Below are 25,687 nucleotides of genomic sequence, written 5' to 3' on the forward strand. Positions count from 1 at the left end.
ACCAGCCAGCACTCAGCTATCACTGGCACTTGTCAGGTGGTAGGGCCTGCAAACGTGCCCTACGTTTGTGACAGTGCGCGCCAGTGGTGAGCCAGCACACTGAGGCCAGAATTGGGCTCTTAGATTGGCCTGCCCATCATATTGAGTTGTAAGTAACCTTGTCAGCTCGGTTACTGCTTTCTCTCTCTCTGTTTTCCCAATAAATTTTCCCCTTGTTTTAATTAAACAACTTGCCTATTTCTTTAATATGGGGGAGGGGTGGAGGGCACCAGTGTAGCTAGAGGGGGGCATAGCACTAAGGGAGCCTCCCTGCAGTGGCCAAGCGGCCCCTCCTCCCCCCCTGGGAGCCATTCGCCTCTGTTCCCCCCCCCCGCCTAAATGGCTCCACAGGGGAGGGGAGAAGCCACTTGCACACTGCAGGAAGGCTCCCTGCAAAACCTAGTGCTCCACCCCCCCTAGCTACACCAGTGGTGGAGGGAAAGGTCTGGGTCACACAAGTGTGCTAGAATGTTTCCCAGCACAGCCTTTTGTAATGTAAAACCCCTCCCTCCCTCCTTTCTTGGTGCACTGTGACAATACAAAAGTCCAATACAGAAGGAGCCAAACCATACAATACAGCAGTCTGTTTTCCTCACTCACTCTGCAAACTGCACTGTGATTTTTTTCAATGACCCTAACACAATTCCATGGTGCTTCTGTTAGATTCATTTGATGTTGCTGGTGCTTTTCTTCACTGCTTTTGAGGACTTGCCTTCTGAAAGCTCCCATTAGTGTTCCAAAGGTAAATTAACTTGAAGAGGATCATAATAAGCCTGAGGCTGGGTGCTTTTGAGCATCCCATCCATCACTTCTGAACTGAAGCAGAAATGCATTCCAGAAGACATATGTTCTTGGAGCACTCCCATGTTTTTGCAGAACCCTCTTTATTTACCAGTTTGGCAGCAGGAAGAGCAATGGCAGGCAGGTGATGAGAAGCGAAGAGTGTTCTCTTTGCCTTTCCTTCCTCCCCATTGCACTGGTGTGTTTGTTACAATGGTAGTAGTCCAATGGCAATACAGTAGTCCAATGGCCACTGTGCGTTTCTTCCTACTACAGAATGGCACATACAAAATGGCAATACAAAAGGCTGTGCAGAATGGCACATGGATCCGAATTATTGAGACAAGTTCTTTTTTTCTTGCAGCATGTTCAAAATAATACATTCCTAACACTTCCACTGTAGACTAAAAAAAGGAATTCACATACTCTCTCTCTCTCTCTCTCTCTCTCTCTCTCTCTCACACACACACACACACACACACACACACACCCCCAGAAGGCCTCAGCATAAAGAGGCATGTCTGGATACAGACAAGGCACATACTGTTGGCAGCCATGCAGTGAAAAGGCTGGACTAAGAACAGGAATCATGGCAAGCCCCACATGAGGAGTAGCTCGCTCCTGTTTCTCAGCAGCCCTTTTATATCCCAGACCAGTCAGTCACTCATTCATTAGTCCATCTTAAGACTGACAGACTTTGAGAAAGACTTTGCCATTCAAGGTTGTAGGGTCACCAGCCTGCATCCCCATGCCAGATAGCCTCTTGAGGTCAGTGTTTGTTCTCCCTCTGACTCTAGTTTATTCCAGAGTAGACACCAAATCCTTGCTGCTCCACACTATACTTTAAACACTACACTTCAAGAACAGTCTGTAGGCAAAAAATAAAAAACACAGTCAATCCTGGTATAGGGCAAATTAAAAAAAAAATTCTTAGGGTGCAATCTAGAGTTGCCGTTGGGCTGGCAAAAGTCCCTTGTGCTATCCTGTAAAGACTGAATCCAGCCAACTAGGGGATGGAGCCTTGCGTCTGCCAAACTCGGCCGATGCAAGGCTCTGGGGTGGGCAGGGAGGAGGCGAGAGGGAGGCAATCTGGGACAGGGGGAGGGTGGGCAGAGGGTGGTCCCAGGGGGGGCAGACAGGGAGCGGGAGGTGGGGTTGGAACCCGGTACTTATGTTGGATCCTAGCCCTTGTTCCTGAGTAGCACGCAGTGCCTGCAAGCCATTCCTCTCTCCTCGGACTTATGCCACCTCCAGAAGTGGCGCAAGTCCGAGGAGACCCATTGAGGCTGCAGTGGCTTACCTGGGATAAGGAGAAGAGTTTCCCCTTACCTTCGACTGAGCCAATTCTGGCCCCTATCTTGTGCTGGGGACAGTGCAGGCCTCCTGGATTGCCCTGTTTACCTAATGGCAACCAGCTAATCCCAGACTATCCTGACAAGTGGGCGGGCTAGGCCATGAGCTCCTTAGGAATGCCAATGTACAGAGGCTATGTGCAAATTGTGGGTCAGTCACCAGTTAGGGGCCCAGCCTGATCCCATGTTTTGTTCAGGGTGAGACCAATCAAAGAACACCCCATCGGTTGGCAGGGAAGGCAACAGACTAACAATCAAGGAGATCAAGTAGACCAGGGGTGTCAAACTCATTTCATACAGAGGGCCAAGTTAGTATTCATGACGCTTGCTGAGGGTTGGAAGTAGTATCATTAAGCAGAAAGTGACATCGTTAAGCAGATGATGGCCAGAAATAAGCACTTTGTTTTCACATAGATATGAGAAAGCCCAATTATCATGATGGGCGAACCCAATTATAATGGGAGCTGGATAAAGTGCTTTGGGTGTCTGCATTCAGCCCGGAGGCCTTATGTTTGGCACCCTTGAAATAGACAACCTTTGTGCATATAAATGCCATTGAAAATGAAACAGGAAGGCCCAAAGAAAGGAATTCCTTCTGGCTTCTCATCACTCAGCTGAAATAGTTGGGGGGGGGCAGGAAGACTAATCTACATTTGCAAACTTCTCCTTGTGAATACTGATCTTCTTATGCTTAACATGAACAGGATAATCAGATGTGTTAGAAATTAAGGAGGGATCTTAGAAAGATTATTTATTCCTTTGATGAATTGCTGATGGCATCCTCTGTCCAGAGGTTATTTTCTTGGGGAGGGGGAGACACTTGGGGAAGACTGTGGGGAAATCAACAAAGAGAAATGACCTCAACACCCTGATCCTATGTACGGTTACTTATAAGTAAGCCCCATTTATTTTGGTAGAATTTATAGCAGGTATAAGGCCTGTGGGCCATATGGGTCCTATGGAAACTCTTTATCTTCCCTCCCCCCTCCCCGATAATTGGGCTCTTCCAGAACCACCCTTTCAGCAGTGCCACTTCTGCCAAAGCTCTTGGAGGGTGAGTTGGAAAGAGACCTCAGAAGGCAAAGAATGCTGTAGTGTAAGGGGCAGACCAGGAGAGGTGAGTTTGGGAGACACTGCCAAAGTGCTGGGAGAGCCCAATTATAATATGGGCCATCCTTTCAGCAGTGCCGCCTTGCTGAGACATCATTTTGCAGCCCACCTCAACTGCTGAGCTGCGAAGTCCTGCTGTGGCAGAAGTGGCACTGCTGAAAGGGCAATCAGGCGGTGATGGCCTATCACACTAACAATATGCCAATATAACAATATACCAATGTCCAAGGAGCCACTCACTGCATCTACCCAGTCCCACAGCTGATAATCAGAGAAGCTCTGCCAGAGGTAGGCACAAGGCAAATGAGCAGCCACCATTGAAGTAACACCTCCTCCCCACCAGCCCCTAGGAATAAACAACACAGCAACAGTCACCACCAACCATGTGGAGATGCTCCGAAGGCACCACATACAAACACATGATTCAAGGATATCATAGCACTCCCACCATCTACAGATCTACTGTGATAGGATCTACAGGATTCTACCACCGACAGGATCTACAGCAAAGGGGCAAAAGCAGGAAACTGCGCCAGCGCCCCATTTACAAGTTCCCTTACCTCACTCACACAAACATACACAACCAAGAAATACCTTTTTGACCACAGTGAAGCAAGGGTAGAAAGTTAAGAACAAACACCCAACTCTCTCCATGGTAAGGGTTTAAGTCCCAGTGGGAAAAATCAACAGCTAGAAGCAACTCTTTTGCCAGGAGAGGGCCTGGGATAAGTCACAAGGGGAACCTGAACACCATGGTGAGGAGGAGACACTTCCTGAAGCATGAAAAGCATGCTATTAGGAGGCCTCAAAGGGCTTTTGCCCTCAGGCCCCCCCACCCCCAAAAAAATCTGGCTTTGCTACTGAATGGCACCTCCCACATTTACATTATACCTAGCTCACTGGCATACACATGCAGAGCTATCTGTGCCCCTACTGTACTAAGCATGTTTGAAGAGTCAACCAACCCAAAAGATAACTCAGTTCTGAGCGTTCAAGAAATCGACAATATTGGGTAACTGAGGAGCAGCTAGAGGCAAACAAGGGACTGAAACATAAAGCTGCTAGGGCAGAATGCTTATGTCTTGCCAAAGTGTCTCACCAGTAGTGATTATTGCAGTTGTCACTGATTTGTACTCCGAGAGCTGCAAGAAGAAGCAACCCATTTCTACAGCAATATCGAAGACCTCCTCTCTGTTCCTGACATTATTATAAATCAAGTTAGCTGGAACGTTCAGCTTCCTGACAAATCTTGTAATAGGTTTTGAGAACACAGGATATTACTCATAGATTTAAAGTCTTAATAACTATTATATAAAAAATTTAACATATTGTGCTTGCAGGACTCAGGGTGAATTTGCATCATCATGATTTCTTGCTCCTTTCGATGATTCATTCAAAGAACGTCTTGCATCATTATAGCACCGAACTCTTATTTTCCAAGAATTGCTGGGAGCTGGAGAGCTGTTGGGCGATGGAAAGAAGAAGCACACTGCCACATAACACTGTCCGCTAAGAGCACAATCCTATGCGTGTCTGGATGTGAATCCCACTGCATTCAATGGGGCTTACTCTCAGGAAAATGGGTATAGGATTGCAGCCTAAGCCAGCCAGCCTCTGTCTTGCTATGTGTTTATGAAACACATCAGGCACAAAACTGACATGGAGTGAGCACGGGTTTGGGTGTAGTGATAGCAATGTGTGGTAGCAGTGCTAGCAAATCAGACATGTGAAAGTGCCTCATTTAGCTCTGAGCCCTGAGTTTTTACTGCATTTTAGCAGACGTTAATATTTCAGGTGTGAACTGAAATATTTCAGGTGTGAACTGAAATATTTCAGGTGTGAACTGAGTGCCAAAGGGTAAAGAAACATTTGGCCTTTAGAAGTTGAGAAGCATAGGATACCCTGAAATATTAAACTGAAATGATTTAAATCTCATAATTTGCAGAAAGCACAGCCAAGCTGCAGATCAAAGAATGCATAAAAATGGACTGGAATTTCTCCCTCCCAAAAATGCAAGCAAATACTCCTTTATCTGATCTATATCCTATTGCTCTGCCAAGGTCCTCTGGAAACCTTTAGATGCCAAGGCTAAAATCAGAGCTTTTGTAATTCCTACATTCCAGTATTTCTCTCTCTCGCTTATACACATGTATACACCAAACAGATCTTTCTGGAAACTGGAAGTGCTTTGCGATTGCTTGTTGCGATGATTCTAAGCATTGGGGAGCCCTGCAGAGGGCTGCAGCGGGCTGCGCAGTGTTTCCTGTACCTCCTGGAGACTCCAGCAGCCCTACCTATGTTAAATTAAGGGAAAGCACCCCCCTTGCCTCACTTAGCAACACGATCCTGGGGATTGCATCGCTGCCCTCACCCTTTCCTCCGCCCTTTAAAGGGATGGAGGGAAGCTTTACATGAACTGGTGGGTCGTGACCCACCAGTTTGAGAACCACTGGTGTTGTGGTTTAGGAGTTAGACCCAGAAGATCCAGGTTAAAATCCCTGCTCAGCCATGAAGCTTCCTGGGTAACCTTGAGTCAGTCACTCTCTCTTAACCTCACCTACCTCATAGGGTTGTTGTATGGGCAAAAGCAGGCAAGGAATCCTGCGCTCCTCGGAGGAAGGGTGAAATAAAAATGTGGAAAATAAATAATAAACCTTTTTAATTGCCTAATTAATCCATCACTTAAAGGTTGCAGCCCCCAAAATCAAAGGAGACTTCTGATTAGGTCTGAAACTCAGGATAAGTTTAATTTTTTTCTCATCAAATAAAATACCACAGTACACCGTAAACAGTACCATTTTGCAATACAAGCAACCTAAACATAAAAACAAAAACATTCTACAATCCATAAAGTTAATCAATGATGCATGACGCTCATGGGTAACATTAACTGGTTCACGAGACAGTGTTATGTCACACACGTTACCAAACATTGACGGTTAAGTGCCACTGGACCCATCGAGGCTTCTTTCTCAGGAACATGATTTTTAAGTTTCCTTTTATTTTCCTCCATCCCTTTGAAACTTCTGCTACTCCCACTGGCCTCCCTCGGGCATTTAACTGCTCTAACCAGAATGTCTAGAGATGGCTCTCTCTCTCTCTCTCTTTCTCTCCCCACCACACCGCCCACCACCAAGCTATTAAAAGCATTTCAGTAAAATGGACCTTCCCAAGCACTCATTTGCATCTCTAGAGGGTTAAAAAGAAAAACAAAATTCCTCTGTCACATTGCTGTTTGCCACGCTGTCAAAGATAATCTGGTCCACTGTTTGGAAGGCCTAGAAGTCAAGGTAAATTGTTTGGAAATAATGGAAGGGTGTTCACCTCAGCAAAGCATCACATCTGGGCTAAGATCTCCTGCAGAAAATAGCATGCAGTTTCACAATTACTTATAGTAGCTGAAACTTGGGGAAAAAAAAAAAAGATCTATTAATTTTTTTCCTGGAGATTAGTTTTGTACAGAATGTTAAGCTCACCGAGGTCAAGCCTCCCCCCTCCCCAACAAACTATACAGTCTCAACAGTCCCTGTATCTTGCTTTCAGAGAAAATTAAATCATTTCCTGCCGTAGGGTGCCTAAAGGTCCTCATCTAACCAAACAAGCTGTACTCAGGCAAAACCTGTCCCAGTGGAAGCATTCAATCTGTTTCATTCCAATTATGATGTGCAAATCAGAAAGCAGGCAGGCCAAAATACAGCCTGCAAAAGGCACACAAAGGATGCATTTAGTAAAACATATCCAGGTAACTCAAGCTTCTAGAAGCTTTATGAGATGGCATAGGTGACGGCGATTCCCAGGAATCCACACATATCCACTTGGTGCAGTAGCTAGTCATGACCTCTGATTGGCATCCGGTTCTTCCCTCTGCTGAATCCTTCGCATGAGACTGAGGCTTAGAGCAAGGTGCAGAGACCTTCTTGCATCTCATATGGATGTGAAGGAGAAAGGGTGGGTGTGGATCAAATGTGGGGTGGTGGTGGTCAGAGGTTGGTCAGGTGGGGCATAGGATGAGGACCCAGGTCCATCAGAGAGTCTGTCTGACCAGGGCAACTCTTGAAACCCTCAGAACTAGGACAGTGGTAGTGTCCAATGTGCCATCAGGGGAGGAATGGGGAATGCCATGGGGCTTTACCCCAGGACCCTCAGCAACCTGGCACCAGCACTTGTGGCATAACCTGACTGTGGCATCCATCTGACCTGAGGGAAGGTGGTTTCTAATCACTCCAGTGTTCCTTCCGCCTGTACTCCTTGCACTCCGGACTACCAGTGAATCCTCCTTGGCCAGCCATCTCCCAGCCCCTCAGGAGTGGCATGGAAAGCAGAGCATGCCTCTTGTTCCCCTCCTGAAGTACAGCAAGATTCTCAGGTTTTATGGGACATTCCCACAAAAGGGCCACTCCACTTGCTTTTGTCACTGATCACAGAATGAGCCACATTCTTTAAACTGAGCACTTGTGTCCTGCTTTGTTACACAGTCCCAGTGATGCTGCAGCGTGTGATGCACTTGCTATAGGTGAGTCAATGAGAGGATTTGTGGTCTGTGATGCTTCAAAAGACAGGAACACCACCTCATTTTAGGAGAATATTACTTCTTAGCCTAAAGTTTCCAAACTACAAAATCATGAATTCTTTTAAACTTATTAGATCTGTGAATGGCGTTCTGCATAAAACAATAGGGGTCTGTTGCTTAGAAACGCAATAAGCAAAAGGTATTACCCTTTGCACAAAAGATGGTTCCTTTCAAGTTCAAACAGTGATCCCTTCTCAAACAAAAACAGAAGCCAAGGCAATTCTCAGAAAGGTAAGGTGGTTTATCTTTTTCCCTGTTTTTCTCAACTTATTTCAGGTAGTTGCCCTTTTCCTCATCCTGCATAATGCACTTCTCCTTGGTAAAGAGCAAGTGCTCAGCCTGTTTTGAAGGTTGTATCCCCTGGTGACACAGACACTTAATTTATCCTGTCGCAAGAAATCTATAGCTGACACAGTGCTAAATGTAGATTATGCCACAGTTTGTTGGGGAGAGGTGTGTGACTGAACTCAGAATATTGATTCTGAGCTGCTACGCAAACAAGGATAGTTTAGCCTAAAGCACCTTTCCTGGAACTCCCTGGAAAGTATATTCATTCCCTATGTATGGATTGGGAAAGAATCTCATTGAGCTGAAAAGCTCCTTCTCAGCTGAAGAGTCAGTCTCTCTATGGCAGTTTTAAGGGTTGGAACCACAGTAGCAAAGCACCTGCTTTGCATGGAGAAGTTCCCAGTTTCAATCCCTGCTATCTCCAGGTAGGGTTTGGAGAGATCCTTGTCTGAAACCCTAGACAGTGGCTACCAGTCAGCATTGACAGGACTGATCTAGATGGATCAATGATTGGACTCAGGATAAGGCAAATTGCTACGATCCATGCACACAACCAAGGATACCTCATTCTGCATCCACATATTTCTTCTTCTATCCCTACAACAATTCCACATTAGGTCTGAATATTTACGATCCTCATCTTTGGAGAATCTCCTTTGCAGGTTTTTGAAGGATGTGGGCCATTGGCCTGCCAGAAGAGTTTTAGTTAAAAGATGAGGGCTGGTGAAGTACTCATTGGGATACTTCTTACTCTATGATTCTATGTGTTAGTCTGACCTGTGCAACTGTGATCCAAACACAACCTACAAGCCACGTACTGTACTCTGTCACACACTTGGCAACTCCTTTCTTTTTTGCCGTTCCAGGTAACATTTGTCTTACAGAGATTCTTGTGAGCATTACATATGGCCAAATGAGCTGTGCTGAGATTTGTTGGACACAAGTTGTGTGGACTTGTAACAGAGAGATGTACAGTCACTTGGTAGACAACACAAATACAACCTCTTTCTTGGATGTGATTCAGAAGGTTTCATGTTGGTAGGTTATAGCAGGGGTGCCCAAACCCTGGCCCGGGGGCCACTTGCGGCCCTCGGGGACTCCCAATGTGGCCCTTATGGAGTCCCCAGTCTCCAATGAGCATCTGGCCCTCTGGAGACTTGCTGCAGCCCGTGCTGGCCCAATGCAACCGCTCTCAGCGTGAGGGCAACTGTTCAACCTCTCGCATGAGCTATGGGACGAGGGCTCCCTCCACTACTTGCTGTTTCACACCTGTGATGCAGCAGTGGCAGCAAAGGAAAGGCCAGCCTTGCTTTGTGCAATGCCTTCTAGAGGCCTTGAGTTACTATAAGACCTTCATTCATTCATATAAGTTCCATCTCTAATATATTCATTTATGTAAATTTATTCAAATTTTAACTGTAAATTAATTCTTTTTTCCCCAGCCCCCCTACACAGAGTTGGAGAGATTATGTGGCCCTCCTGCCAAAATGTTTGGACACCCCTGGGTTATAGCAATGGCAACTTCTGAGTTTTTAAAAATACTGGCCTATCAGGTGGGTTCTGAAACTGGGGGAAGTTTTCAGGCAGGGCAAGTGGAAGAATCTCTGGTGAGCCTTGAGTCAAACTAGGATACAAATTGATGGACCATGGATAGAAGGTGACTGAATGGCTGGTTTTTTAGACCTCAGTCTTGGTTAGGTGACCTGATAGTTTTACTGATTGGGCCAACTGAATACTGTTTGGTTGGCAACATTGATTACAATATGTCCAGCTTTTCCGCAAGAAAGAGTCAGAGTCAGACCCTCACACATAAAATGGCCTAGCAGCGAAATAACCTCGGGAACTGTTTTCATAAGAGTGCCCCATTTGTGGAATCTTTTCTGTCTCTATGGATACCGAACAGAACAAATGGGAACACATTGAGCTCTCTTCAACTTGTTTTTTGCTTTCAGCAAGGTATTCATTATCATCATTTGTAGTGCCGCAGATTATTTTTCAAGTATCATAAACTGAGAGTTCCTAATGAGAGCTCTACAAGCCACTGCATGTGAAGCATCACAGTGGTGTCTCTACATGGGGAACCGTGGCAGTTTCATTATATTAGCAGCAATTATAGCTTTGCAATACACCCTGCTAGGAATTAAGAAAATTAATGGAACAACAATTTTTATCAGCCTACTTTGAGGGCTTTGTGAACCAAGATAAATAAATGTTCCAAACTAGAAACCAGAAACATATAGAGACTAAACCAGCTATAAGGAAAGTGGGGAAATACAGCCTAAAAAACCACCCTGAGTTTTCACATCTATAGAAAGTGAACACAGTTGAAAGGCCTGATGTTGATTCTAAAAGTTTTTAAATGCATTAAAGCTACTGACGTTTTGTACTTTGGCAAACCAAGGCAACTTACTCTAGCAACCCTGAAGCCATTACAAGTTGTGCTGTTTTGTCACTGTGCGTTTCTTGACAAGTAAGAGAATTCTGATCGGGGATCCATGTCTGCTGCCTTGCTTCAAGTCTAGGAATTTGCGGCAAAATAGTTGCGCAGACAGAGCTGGGATGTGAAGTGGACTAAGCAGGATCTTCTCAGCATGGGAGCAGAGGTGAACTAACTCAATGAGCCCAGAACTCAGAGGGACTGTCATTATGGCAAAAGCTGAAAACCCCAGAATGGGCTCTGAACACAAATAACAATTTGGAAGGTCTGGATGACAGCCCTGATCAACTGGGTTACCTGGGGGAGAGGAACTATGGAAGGCAGGCCACTGTTGACTGGAGAAGGAAAAGGGAAATGGGCAAACAACTAGGCGGAGGAAGTTTGGTACTTGTGAGGTTGCAGGTTTCCTAGGATTTAAAAGGACAGAGCATGTCAGAATGGTATTGAATACAGGAATCAAAGGGGAAAGGACATTTCCTATCAGTTTGGGGTTGGCACAAAATCTTGTCACTGAGGAAATGCATCAAAGAAACCACTTCTTTGAAACACATTGAGGGTGCAATCCTAACCTGCATTGGTACAGCCAGGCCGAGTGGCCTGTGCTGTATCCAGCGCAAGTTAGTGCAGTCTGAAGGTCTCCTTAGAGTAAGGAGATGTTTTCCCCCTTACCCCATATCAAGCTGCAGTCTGCCATATGGGGCTGCTCAGATCTGAGCCAGCTATTTAGCTGGTGCCATTCAGAGCAGCTTATGTAAGGCTGCACAGCCCAAGAGTGGGGGCTCAGATCCTGCGTGCACTGCCACCATCGATCCCCCCTCTCCCAGGCCTGATGCACCTCCTGTGCCACCCTCCCACACCTGGAAATTCACCCTCCCCACTCCTGGAATGCCCTCCCACCACCCTCTGCAGCTCCCTGCACTGCCCATTGCACACATACCCCAGGCAGACAGCACAGGGGCTGGATCTGAACCTGGTGATCTGGTGCCAGCCTCTGCGTCGGCCCAACCAATTTCTGAGCTGGCGCAACAGCACATTTGCAATGCTCAGCCTGAAGTTTGGATCAGGCTATTATTTAGTTACAAAATATTTCCAGAAGTATCCATGCAAAAACTTCATTACTGTATGCAATCACACTCTTCATCCGTGGGTCTGAAAGTCCATCTACAGGTGATGCTGGTGATGATGGTGAAGATGAAATAACTATCTATTGTCTGCACGCAGGGGCTGGGGTGAAGCATTCTGCCCTAACATTAGCAAGAGTACTGCTGGAAACATGGCTGGAGAAATGCATATTGTGTCTGTCCTGGATTCCTTTGAATCACTCCTTCTTCCAAGTTCCAGGGTGACAATGGGATCATTGTCCCATGAAAGTCATAAGCAGACATGAAAGTCAGCCATTTTCTTCTGCTACCTGATTCCATTTGACCAGCCCAGATCCAGAATCCCAGAAGAAACATTCGTGTGTGAACCACACTATATAGAGAGTGGTGGGCAGTATCAATTCTGATTGTGACACAGAAAAAAAAATGACACCAATACCAGAGGTTGCTGGTTGTAGGAATCCATAGCCCAGCATTCAGAAGTATCACTGTCTTGAGGTGTGTGTGTGTGTGTGTGTGTGTGTGTGTGTGTGTGTGTGTGTATCAGAGGAAAGGAAGCAGCTAGTATGTATGCATGATTCAACCATGTGTATATACAAGCAGTACTTTGGTGTGCTCATTTATTTAATTGAGGTTCCTGTCCATATTACCCATTATGCCAGCTTAAATAAAAATCAAGCTTTAAATCAGCTCACTCAAAGTAAATCCTGTGTGTAAAGGTTCTTAAGTTATATTGATTGTGCTTAAATTGGAAAGGAACTGTATGCATATAAATTGACAGCAGACAAATTTAAATAGCTTCAACCAGAAATACAGCAATTTAACATGAATGTTGCATTGCTGTTGCACATGACAGAGCCATCAGTGGAAACAGTCAGGGGCTCCAGAACTGCCTGGTCCAGGTAAGATGGGGGAGAGGGTGGTTTAGGGAAGGTAGTGGGCCAAACCGGGGGCAGTTAGACTGCAAGAGGGGGAATCTTGGCAGCGGTCATGCATGTCATCCCTCTTGGGTACTCAGACTTACACCAGCAAAATAGGTGGCATAGATCCAAGGAGACCCACTGGTAATCAGACAGCCTACCAAGAGGTAAGTAAAATATAGTTTTACTCACCTCTCACTGGCTGACTAATCACCCCCAGCATACTATGCAGCATGTACACTGTTGGCATAATTGCATGCTATGGACTGCAGGTAGTTTCATAGGCCTTTGTTTTCCCTGAATATATACAGAACACAGCCATAATTTTCCAGGAAAAGTGGACAAGGAACAGTCTGAATGATTGCTGTTTTTCTGTGATAAGTGCTTATGACCGTAAACAGCAAGGGTCTCCAAACCCTGGCCCGGGGGCCAGATGCGGCCTGTAGCAAGCCTCTATCCGGCCCGCAGCCAGCGTCTTGTCCCCTGAACGCTTCTGGCCCACTCAACTGAACATGACCAGAGCTGTGCTCTGATTGCATCTGGAGGGTGTTCTGAGGGCCAGAAAGGCTGAGTGAATGAACCCACTCATTCATTTATTCATTCATCTAAGTTCCATCTCTAATTTATTTATTTAGGGAAGCAAGCCTTCCCACTAAGCAAATCATGAGATATAGCCTACAATCCTCTCCACACTTTCCTGGGAGTAAGCCCCATTGACTGGAATGGGGCTTACTTCTGAGTAGAAACGCCTAGGACTAGACTCTTAAAAGATCAGCATCCCAGCTGTGAAAGAAGGAGGAGGAGGAGGGCTGAGAAAGTAGGGGGAGGAGAGGGGATTGATAACAGCTACCTTAGTTTCCTTCCATCCGGAAGTGTCAGGCTGCAGTGTATTTGTGTAACTCTATGGAATTTAGCACAATGTGTTTTTTGTTAATCGTGCCGAGTCACGGAACTAACGCAGATAAATAGGCTCCACCTGTATTGTAGTTTCAGTACACTGTATTCTAGTTAAAGCTTTATTTTATCTTTAACAAGAGAGAGGAACATGCTATGTTAGCCATTCATTCATTTCCAGCCTGATCCATGGTGTCATGATGGCTATGGGAAAAGGTTCATCCTATTTTAAATGAATTCTTATTTTTTACCAAATAATATTGAATATTTCCAACAAAATCACCCTGTGCTTGAGGGTTATCACATAAATATAAGAAATTGCTAAAAGTCAAAACGATGTGAAATATCCCTTGCCTAGGGAAGAAAAACTCCAGAGATTTGTCTACAGATGGTTTAAATCTGGGAAATCTCTGGGCTATTGAATATAAAGATTTAATATCTCAGATATAGTTTACCAGAAATCCTAGGAGGTCTTCAAGCCACCAATATTTTCTTTGTGAACAGCTAATCCTTTGGCGGCTTTTGGATTGTGTGTAATATTTTAAGATTTTTATCTGCTTGACTGTATGTATTTAGAAGGTTTTATTACTCCTTTCATATAACTGAACTATACAGAACTCCTAATTAGGCAGATTGGACAACTTTAGACTCTGTTTAGTCATTAAATGCTCTACAAACAAGCATTTCAGCCATTTTAATGACCAAGCTAATGGCTTCAGTACAATTACCTGGAAGTAAGTCCCAATGAACACAGTTGACATAATTTCAGGTAAACAAGCATGGGTTTATGCTTATTTGTATCAACAAAACATGACAGGAGCAATGGATATCACTGCTGAGGATTCAGTTCTCCACAGTCCCCCTGCCTCCACACCCCCCTGCACACCCCCTTCATAAATGACCTGGAGACTGGGGTGAGCAGTGAGGTGGCAAAGTTTGCATTCAACACCAAACTTTTCTGAGTGGTGAAGACCAGACGTGATTGTGAGGAGCTCCAGAAGGATCTCTCCAAACTGGCAGAATGGGCAGCAAAACGGCAGATGCGTTTCAATGTAAGTAAGTGTAAAGTCATGCATATTGGGGCAAAAAGTCAAAACTTCACATATAGGCTAATGGGTTCTGAGCTGTCTGTGACAGATCGGCAGAGAGATCTTGGGGTGGTGGTGGACAGGTCAATGAAAGTGTCGACTCAATGTGCGGCGGCAGTAAAGAAGGCCAATTCTGTGCTTGGGATCATTAGAAAAGGTACTGAGAACAAAACGGCTAATATTATAATGCCGTTGCACAAATCGATGGTAAGGCCACACCTGGAGTATTGTGTCCAGTTCTGGTCGCCACATCTCAAAAAGGACATAGTGGAAATGGAAAAGGTGCGAAAGAGAGTGACTAAGTTGATTACTGGGCTGGGGCACCTTCCTTATGAGGAAAGGCTACGGCATTTGGGCCTCTTCTGCCTAGAAAAGGATGCCTGAGGGGGGGGGGGACATGATTGAGACATACAAAATTATGCAGGGGATGGACAAAGTGGATAGAAAGATGCTCTTTAGGCTCTCACATAACACCAGAACCAGGGGACATCCACTAAAATTGAGTGTTGAGAGAGTTAGAACAGACAAAAGAAAATATTTCTTTACTCAGTGTGTGGTCGGTCTGTGGAACTCCTTGCCACAGGATGTGGTGACGGCATCTGGCCTGGACGCCTTTAAAAGGGAACTGGACAAGTTTCTGGAGGAAAAATCCATTATGGGTTACAAGCCATGATGTGTATGTGCAACCTCCTGCTTTTAGAAATGGGCTCTGTCAGATGCAAGGGAGGGCACCAGGTTGAGGTCTCTTGTTATCTGGTGTGCTCCCTGGGGCATTTGGTGGGCCGCTGTGAGATACAGGAAGCTGGACTAGATGGGCCTATGGCCTGATCCAGTGGGGCTGTTCTTATGTTCTTAAGTAGGCTACCTCAGAATGCCAGATGCAAGGTTGGGCACCAGGATGCAGGTGTCTTGTTCTCTTGTGTGCTCCCTCAGGCATGTGGTGGGCCACTGTGAGGAAGCTGGACTAGACGGACCTTTGGTCTGATCCTATGGGACTCTTCTTATGTTCTTAATGGGAAGAAATGAAGCTAGCTGCAAGTCCTTTAACCTGTACTGCTAAGAATGTTCACGGACCATTTTGCTTTGGATACCCTGGACTCTCTGGTGACTCTGCAGTCAAAGCCTTCCAGTAATAATGGGTATTTGGAACTTAAAACAACCCATGTTTCTGTCAATTAGAAGATAATTATAGTGTTTTCATACTTAGGTTCATGCTTCCGCTCAGCATTGCTTCAGAGGCATCAGAATGGATACGAACTTTAAACCCGAGTAGGCGTCTGAGTTCTATTCTACTGTTCCTGTTGCTAAGGAAACCCTTCCTTTGTCTACTTTGTTCAGAAGATACTTGTTTTATCTAGGATAAGATGTGTCAGTGATGCTGCCCTCATTGTTGCATCGGGAAATCACTATGCGAGAGCTTCCTATAAAGTATTGACACAAGATTAGGTAATGAGTTTGGACAGTTACAATTTCAACATTAGATCAACTGCTCTTTCATGATAGAATTCCAGCTGGTCAATTTTCTGTGACAAGCTATGAATCCAGTAGGCTGGAATTCAGACAGAGGATGGTGCCTGGGCTTTTGCTAAGAAGCCAGGTGACTACTTAATGGTTCTTAACAACTCTGAGTGACCCTGAGTGGGAGGTGCTAAGGACTCTCAAGCACAGCTACTGAAGAGGTGGATACAAGTGTCAGGTGTAAGTGTCAGGTGATTCACTTCTCCCTTTGTATGATTCAGTGAAAAAAGCAAAAGTGGCAAATGCAGATGCAAGATTTTCATGATTGGAATGCTGGTGTTTTTTGTTTTTTTTTAAAAACAGCTGTGTGGGTATGTGGTTTTGATCCTGGTTGCAATTTGGGGGGGGGGGGTTTGATATAAACGCTTTCCTCTGCTCTATGCTCCCTGTACAAACTGGCCCTCTCTGAAGCTGTGATTGTCTGTAGAGACACAATAAAGTTTTTTTCTTCACAGCAAGTATTATTATTAATAATAATATTTATGTACTGCTTTTCAGCAAAAACTTCACAAAGTAGTTTATAGACAAAAATTAAATACTTAAATGGCTCCCTGTCCCCAGAGGGCTCACAATCTAAAAGATGCAGAAGAATACCAGCAACAGTCACTAGAAAAGACACTTGTGCTAGGATGAAGAGAGACAGCTCCCCCTGTTAAAAATAAAAGGAGCACCACTTGAAAAAACGCCTCTTTGCCCAGTTAGCAGGAATAACCTTCAGTATCACCTTCAGTAGTGATCTGAGACAGGAAATTGGCATGAGGTGGGAACGCTAAGCCCTCCTCTCTGCGCATTTCAGCTCCAGGCAAAATCACCCCTGCCTGTGGATATATTTGAAAAAGAAAATGCATTCTGATTATCGAACTCCTGTGCTTGAAACTTCTCTGGTTTCAAGTTTATTCTTACCCTTACCGTAACCCAAAAATTCTTTCCACATGTAAGTGGGGGGGGGGGGAGCTAAGTACTGCAGGCACCGCAACGCACCGTGTAAGCGCCGCCTTCCACTCACCAATGGAACTATCTGGGCAGCAATGGCATTGCTCAGGAGACACCATTTGGCACTGATATAACAATCACAAAAAGATTATTAATTTAGGGTGCAATCCTAACCCCTTATGTCAGTGCTTCCTAGCACTGGCATAGCGGTGCCAATGGGGCGTGTGCTGCATCCTGCAGTTGGGTGTCACTCACGGATGCCTCCTCAAAGTAAGGGAATGTTTGTCCCCTTACTTCAGAGCTGCATCGCCCTTATGTCAGTAACTGACATAAAGAGTTAGGACTGTGCCCCTAATTACATAAACAAATTCAGTCCGAGCAATCATCTTTGATACAAGAACCAATTGTATACTTATGCACAATTAATCCCAGTAAAACTAATCAAGACAATACAGCAATTCCGAACACAACCAATTTTCAAAGCTTACATATTCAGATCACTCAATCTTTGTTGGCAACCTTCAGTCTCGAAAGACTATGGTATAACCCTACAGCGCCCGGTATTCCTGAGCGGTCTCCCATCCAAGTACTAACCAGGCCTGACCCTGCTTAGCTTCCAAGATCAGGCATCTGCAGGGTAACAGTCAGTCAGTCCCACATTCATCCAACCTGGGCAGCCCACTGCTAAGGAAATCCCCAAATGGCAAAGCAGCCGCACTGGTGTGCGCTATGCTACATCCCATGAGGGATATTCAGCTGCTGGAAGTCTCCTCAGGGTAAAGGGCCACTTGTCCTGGGGCAAGCCACAACAGTGACAATGGATCAACTCAGACTTGTGCCAGCAATGTTGCTGGTACATTGATCCATGCAAGCAGATCAGACCAAGGAAGGGGGTTGAGATTCAATCTGCACCGTGGCTGCCACCGCACCTGCCCGCCAGCTGGGCCTGACCCACCTGCCCCATCTCCTCTCTGTTCAACCCCCTTCCCACCCTCCCCTGGCCCTGCTTTGCCTCCTGTTCCAGGCTTACTTGCTACTGCAATCAGGACAAGAAACACAGCAGGGGAGAGGACTGCTTAACCCTTTCCTTCTCAAAATCACCCCCAGCTGTTCCCCCACCTGCATGGGACCCCAATCTCTCTCCTCTACTAGAATTACTTCAACTTGAAGAGTGTACTTTTGAGCAAATAGTGGGAGGCAAATGGATATCTGCAGTTACATTTCAGTTTTAAATAAGAGTTAGGGTATTGTTAGTGACTCACTTCTCCTAAAGGTCCCCTTAGCTAACACCAAATGCAGGTTGGTTTTACTTTTAATAAGCTACATGGAACTTCCATGCACAGAAGTGGACATCCTTCTGAACACCAAGTGCAGGACAAAGAACAGAGGAATGAGGTTACCTTTTGCCATTATTGTGAGCTTCCAGAGATATCTGGCTGGCTGTTGTTGGAAACAAAATATGCTGGACTGGAAGGATCCTTCAGGTGACTTCTGGTGAAGGAATATGTATTCCATCAGTGGAAGGCCCACTTTGTCAGCGCTGCAGCTGTGGGGACAACACATGCAGTGGGGTCGCTAGCACAAAAAGCTGATGACTGAGCATGTGCCATTGGGGAGCTCCGCCATCATCAGAGGAGGTGAGTTGGTGCAGGAGTGGGCTGTGGGATGAGAGGGAGAAGATTGGGGCAGAGGGGGAGGATCGGGGCAGGGATCGGTGCTGCTGGGAGGCATATCAGAGGAGGGTAGGGGGTGGTTATTGGCCCCATGCCTCCTTGGGACCACTCAGATTTGTGCCAGCCAAATAGCTTTGAGTCCCCTCAGGGGAAGAAAGTTGGGATAACAATGCAGTAAGTATCCAAGTAGACCCATTGGGACTATGGTGCAGCAGTGTAGGCAAGTAAGAATTTCACAGCACGATCCAAACTCTGGCTTTGTTGTCAAGAAACAAAGTTGTTGTGGCACCTGGAGATAGGTTGTGCATGTGGGGAGGCCAGTGCCGCCCTCTGACGTCACGTTCAAAGCCCCTGATGGCTGGCACAGTCAGGTAAGTTGCCAAGTGGCACAGGGGTGTGGGAAAGATGTCAGAGAGACAGGGAGGGGGCGCTTCGGGGGGGGCAGAACGGGGTGTGGATTGGACCTCGGATGGGGTCAGAATAGAAGGAGGCCTCCTCCACCATATCCTAGCCCCCGCCTGGGCCTCAGGGGGCTTCCCAGGGGGCTTCCCAGAAGCTTCACACTGGGCTTCCCAGATTTGAGTCAGTTATATAGAAGGCATCAATCTCCGGACCAGATCAGATGGAAAGCTCTTCAACCTCTCCAGTCTGAGAGCAAAGTCCAAAGTCCAGCTGAAATGTCTGCGTGACTTCCTCTTTGCCGACGATGCAGCTATCACTACCCACTCTGCCAAAGATCTCCAGCAGCTCATGGATCGTTTTAGCAAGGCCTGCCAAGATTTTGGACTGACAATCAGCCTGAAGAAAACACAGGTCATGGTTCAGGATGTGGACTCACCTCCCTGCATTACAATCTCTGCGCATGAACTGGAGGTTGTCCATGACTTTGTGTACCTTGGCTCAACGATCTCCGACACTCTTTCTCTCGATACCGAGCTAAACAAACGCATCGGTAAAGCAGCTACCACGTTTTCCAGACTCACAAAGAGAGTCTGGTCCAACAAGAAGCTGACGGAACATACCAAGATCCAGGTCTACAGAGCTTGCATCCTGAGTACACTTCTGTACTGCAGCGAGTCATGGACTCTTCACTCACAACAGGAGAGGAAACTGAATGCTTTCCACATGTGCTGCCTCCAATGTATTCTCGGCATCACCTGGCAGGACAAAGTTCCAAACAACACAGTCCTGGAACGTGCTGGAATCCCTAGCATGTATGCACTACTGAAACAGAGACGCCTGCGTTGGCTCGGTCATGTCATGAGAATGGATGATGGCCGGATCCCAAAGGATCTCCTCTATGGAGAACTCGTGCAAGGAAAGCGCCCTACAGGTAGACCACAGCTGCGATACAAGGACATCTGCAAGAGGGATCTGAAGGCCTTAGGAGTGGACCTCAACAAGTGGGAAACCCTGGCCTCTGAGCGGCCCGCTTGGAGGCAGGCTGTGCAACATGGCCTTTCCCAGTTTGAAGAGACACTTTGCCAACAGTCTGAGGCTAAGAGGCAAAGAAGGAAGGCCCATAGCCAGGGAGACAGGCCAGGGACAGACTGCACTTGCTCCCAGTGTGGAAGGGATTGTCACTCCTGAATCGGCCTTTTCAGCCACACTAGATGCTGTTCCAGAACCACCTTTCAGAGCGCGATACCAGAGTCTTTCGAGACTGAAGGTTGCCAACTATATAGTTGGTGTGGCTCTGAGAAGCCCCATAGGGCAAGCTGGAGCATTACTTGGGGTAAGGGGGAAAATATCCCCTTATCCTGAGGAGACCTCCAGCTGTCTTCTAACCTGCGCTGGATACATGCAGGCCATGCAGCCTTGCTGTGTCAGCACAAGTTAAGTTCAGGCTGCCCTTTACTTTCCTGTCTACCATGCCACGGTCCCCAGCCATCCAGCAGGGGCCCTGCAGGCCAATCAAGGATAAGTCTGGTTTAGTAGGGTAGTCCTTATGCATTTAAAAATAAAAACAAAAGGTTTCCTGTAATTTACCCTAGAGTATCTGTAACAAATGCCCGGTATTCCCTGGAATAAGGGATTATGGATCATATCTAATATTCCTTTCTGGATCTCCCAAACATTTGCATGATTTTATTCACAAATAATTATATCGCATGCTTCTGGGAATATCTAACTGTCAATAAGCTTCCTTAAACATATTGAAATATATTTTGGATAGGGGATCATGTCTGTTTTTTAAAATTCAGTTTATGGTGAAAAAATGAGAGACAACAGTAAGTATATCGGTTTTTATTAACAACTCCAAACGGTTGTCAGTATAAATGTAGAAAAATGGCTTGACAGTTCATCATTATGCACAGCCAATCAAAGTTCAATTTTAAACATGGTTGTCATTTGTTAAGGCGATGTCCCTCTGTCTCTTGCTATTTTGCCCAGTGCTGCCTTTTTATGGGGGTGGCTGTGATCCAAGACGATAGTAATTAGAGGAAAGCCCAGTTTAGCAGATTGATTGTGACGAGGAAAATGCATCTCTGTTCTGAATAGTGGCAGTTTCTTATCCAAAATTAGCTCCAGATGAGCTCAAGCAGAAGTGTAGTGGGGGGGGGGGAAGAGGAAACCGTAAGTATTTCAGGCGACACAGCACACTGTGGAAGTGCCCCTCCCACTTGCTCTTGGATTCCAGGCAATGACAGCAATATGCAGGTACTTGCGTCTCCTGCGTGCTGCTGTTCCTGCCTGGAATGGATCTGACTGCAAGTGAGAAGAGCCTCTTACACAATGCTTTGTGGTGCCTGCAGTACTTACCATATTGGCCCCCCTCTAGCTATGCTACTGAGCTCAAGGCCTATTTCATGATGTCTAAAATATTTGGGTTAGACAGTGATGGCATAGCAGCTGGCAGGCTGAGTTCATTCCTGCGCACATTGTTCTGCCCTGACTCCTCAGAGTGCCTTTGATGTCAAGAAAAATGCAGCGCCACAAGTACCTTGTCTCTCTGGCTGTTGTGCCGCTGGTGAAATGTCTGAAGGGAAACCCACACAATTAATATTTTCAATTTAGGGATGCACCTGAAGCCTCTGAGTCTTATTCATTCCTGATCAGATATTATAACATCAGTGAACACCCAAAAGCTTTGGGCCCCAGACAACAGTACAGGCATCAGGGATCAGCCCGTGTGCAAGGCCACACTTTAGATAACCTCCCTGACTCTGAACCAGCCTCTGAGCCCTCAGTACAGGTAGCAGTGGCAGTGCCCATTGAGCCATGAAGAGTGGGCAAGGGGCACCAGTGTAGGGCTTTACCCCAGTGACCATCTGGTGACAGCACTGTATGATGCCACTCTTAACTGGTGCTGGATCCGCACAACAAAAGGAATATCTTGAGTTCGTTTTGAGTTTTTTTAGTCTCAGAAACTCCAGGAAATATGGCAGGTTGTTAGTGAGCAAGTAGCTTCTTGACTTTCCATTTACTTCTATTTTGTCCTACTTCAAATGCAAGAAAATTCTTACACAGAGAGGAATGTTGTTCTAGGGCAACTTAAAGCAAAAAATATATCCTTTTGCAAATAATTTCAGTATGTTCTTATTAGGTAGCTTGAGTGGGAAAGAACTGAATTATAGGACACTTTCAGCCCAAAATGCTGAGCTTCTAGTAAAAGGGAACCCATTCAGATGCAGAACAAAACAAGAACCAAGAGCTAAAGCTGACTGGAAACATCTAGCTTCAGAATTAAGGTAATTACAGGATCTTCCAATTAACACCCACATTTTCTGAGAAGCATGGCAGGTTCTGACTGGCATTTGATGAACTAATTGATGCTAAGCTCAGGAATCTCGCTTCTTAGCAACTATAAAAATAGGCCCCTGAGGAAAGTATGTTGTTATCATTTTTGAGACAAACTTTAAATAGGAAGTCAGCTAGCAAAACATTTCCACAAGGCTGATATTATGAGAAAAATGCAAAGTCAGCCACATCAAACTTTTGAAGAACTTTTAGCAGCCTCCGAAACACAAGAGTCATCAAAAGCATTCACAAGCTTAAAACCAGGAACAGAGCAGGTAACCACTAAAAATTGCAGCCACACTTTCCCCCCCTGTCCATCATAAATCCAAACAATAAAAATAAAATCATTCTTAGGAGCAATCATAATTTCTCAGACTGAAGACCAGCAAATGCATTTTATTGCTACATACAGGATGGCTACTGAAAAGACATGGACCTGAGATATATTTGTGCATCATCCTTCAGTTGCTTCGCATAGAAGAAAGCCAACATAACCTAGGCCCAATTCCTAACCAGCACTGACAAAGCTGTGCCAGTGGGGCATGTGCTGCATCCTGCAGTTCGGTGGCAGTCATGGAGGTCACCTCAAGGTAAAGGAATGCTTGTTCCCTTACCTCGGAGCTGCATTGACCTTATCTAGCTGCTGGAAAGTTGGTTAGGATTGCAAACCTAGATGGCTTTCTCTGTTGTAAAGTGTTACTCAGATAAAGTATTAGTAAGAATAGTAAGGGAGATTCTTTCTAAGGAGCAGAAATTTTTCCCTCTGCTCCACTAGCCAGTATTATAGCTTGATCCAATTGAAGTCTCCCCACCAATGCAGACACACCAATGAGGTGTGTGCTGCATCCCACAGGGACGTTTTGGGTCCCAGAAGCCTCCTTGAGGTAAGGAACTTTAGTTTATATATAGTGGAAATGGAAAAGGTGCAAAAGAGAGCGACTGAGATGATTGCTGGGCTGGGGCACATTCCTTATGAGGAAAGGCTATGGCGTTTGGGCCTCTTCAGCCTAGAAAAGAGACACCTGAGGGGGGACATGACTGAGACACAAAATTATGCATGGGAAGGATAAAGTGGATAGAGGGATGCTCTTTACACTCTCACATAACACCAGAACCAGGAGACATCCACTCAAATTGAGTGTTGGGAGGGTTAGAACAGACAAAAGAAAATATTTCTTTACTCAGCCTGTGGTTGGTCTGTGGAACTCCTTGCCACAGGATGTGGTGATGGCATCTGGCCTGGATGCCTTTAAAAGGGGTTTGGACAAGTTTCTGGAGGAAAAATCCATTACGGGGTACAAGCCATGATGTGTATATGCAACCTCCTGATTTTAGAAATGGGCTGTGTCAGAATGCCAATGCAAGGGAGGGCACCAGGATGAGGTCTCTTGTTATCTGGTGTGCTCCCTGGGGCATTTGGTGGGCCGCTATGAGATACAGGAAGCTGGACTAGATGGGCCTAAGTCCTGATCCAGTGGGGCTGTTCTTATGTTCCCTTTCCCTGGGGCAAGCCTCTGCTGCCCAGCCTCTGCTGCTGCTCAATGGGTCTATTGAGATCTACACCAGCTACCTTGTTAGTTCAAGTTCGAGTAGACCAGGGGAGAAGGATCAAAGCCGGGAAACAGGCGGTACCACTGCCACCGATACCGCCCCCTTCCCAGCCTCAACCCTCTGTTTCCTTCACTGGTCTCATCCCTGTTCCTCCCCTCTCCTGGAAGGCCATAATGAGTAGCAGATAGACTATGTACAGCCGGTTGGCTCACAAGAAGATCCAACTGGATTGAAATGCTTAAAAAAAAAAATCAGTCATAGCACTTTTGTCTGTATAAAGAAAATCAGGCCTTCAAGTCAGTACTCTCAAAGCTCTCTGCGTTTAAAGCAACCTGGAAGAGAACCAGATGAGCCACAGACAGCATGGCAACTCTTGGAAGCTCGTATCTCTGACACTATGTTACACGTGTAATTAGCAGTCCTATTTTATAGCACCAAAGACTCAGCAGACAAAAGAGCGAAAGAAGAGAAAGCTGCTCATTAGAAAAGAATTCCACAAGCTGCCTGGCAAATGTCTCCAGTGTCCTCCGTGGCTCTTTGAGAAGCACAAACAGAAGAAGGAACATATATATATATGGAAGGAATATATGAGCAGCTTTCTCTTCTTTCGCTCTTTTGTCTGCTGAGTCTTTGGTGCTATAAAATAGGACTGCTAATTACACGTGTAACATAGTGTCAGAGATACGATCTTCCAAGAGTTGCCATGCTGTCTGTGGCTCATCTGGTTCTCTTCCAGGTTGCTTTAAACGCAGAGAGCTTTGAGAGTATTGACTTGAAGGCCTGATTTTCTTTATACAGACAAAAGTGCTACGACTGATTTTTTTTTTATATAACCCCGATGTGGAAGGGATTGTCACTCCCGGATTGGCCTTTTCAGCCACACTAGACGCTGTGCCAGAACCACCTTTCAGAGCGCGATACCATAGTCTTTCGAGACTGAAGGTTGCCAATACATATATATTTCAAAAGGGTGTCAGATGATTGCCTGTCAGTGGCTTCAGAAAGGAAACCAAATAATCTGTAATGTAAAATTAAAGGCAACCCGGCACGGCACGAATGGCAAATCTCATTCTGTTCTTTGTATAGATGTCTGAAAATGACAACTCCATCTGCAAACAAATTACACTGAAGAACTTAGACTTAGGAATGATTGAGCCTAACAGAGTTTGATGACTTCTGTGTGCTCTGCTCACAGATTTCACAACGTTGGTTTTAACAAAACTTCAGTGCCCAAATCTACCCTTTGTGACTAGCGATTTGCCTGTTCATGCTGTCTGCACATCCTGGCTCTTCTCCTCCCACTCTTTCTCTCGTGCTTCTTTTCTTCATCACACAGGGGTGCTTTGGATTAAGGTAGGAGAGCAGCCAGAATATGCATGCAGTTTGAGTACATATGTCACTGATCAAGGTGGGTAGGGTTGGCACTAAAGGATTGTCTGTACCAGCCCAATGGATTCAGATTAGATCCACTGCTGTCATCCGTCTCACTACTGTTTTGGACCAGTAAATATAGTAGAGAGGTGGGCAGAACAATTCTCCACTCCACAGAGTGATGCAGCTGTGCTGAAATTGCCTTCACTGCATCCTATACAGGAAAGGAAGCTCTTGCAGGGACTTCTATCTTTTTAGAGCAGCCACACTAGTTACTGAAATGAATATTACTCTCCAACAGTAGTTCATAAGTTGAGGATAG

The sequence above is a fragment of the Tiliqua scincoides genome, chromosome 1 (assembly GCF_035046505.1).
Source record: "Tiliqua scincoides isolate rTilSci1 chromosome 1, rTilSci1.hap2, whole genome shotgun sequence".
In the NCBI taxonomy this organism is placed as follows: Eukaryota; Metazoa; Chordata; class Lepidosauria; order Squamata; family Scincidae; genus Tiliqua; species Tiliqua scincoides.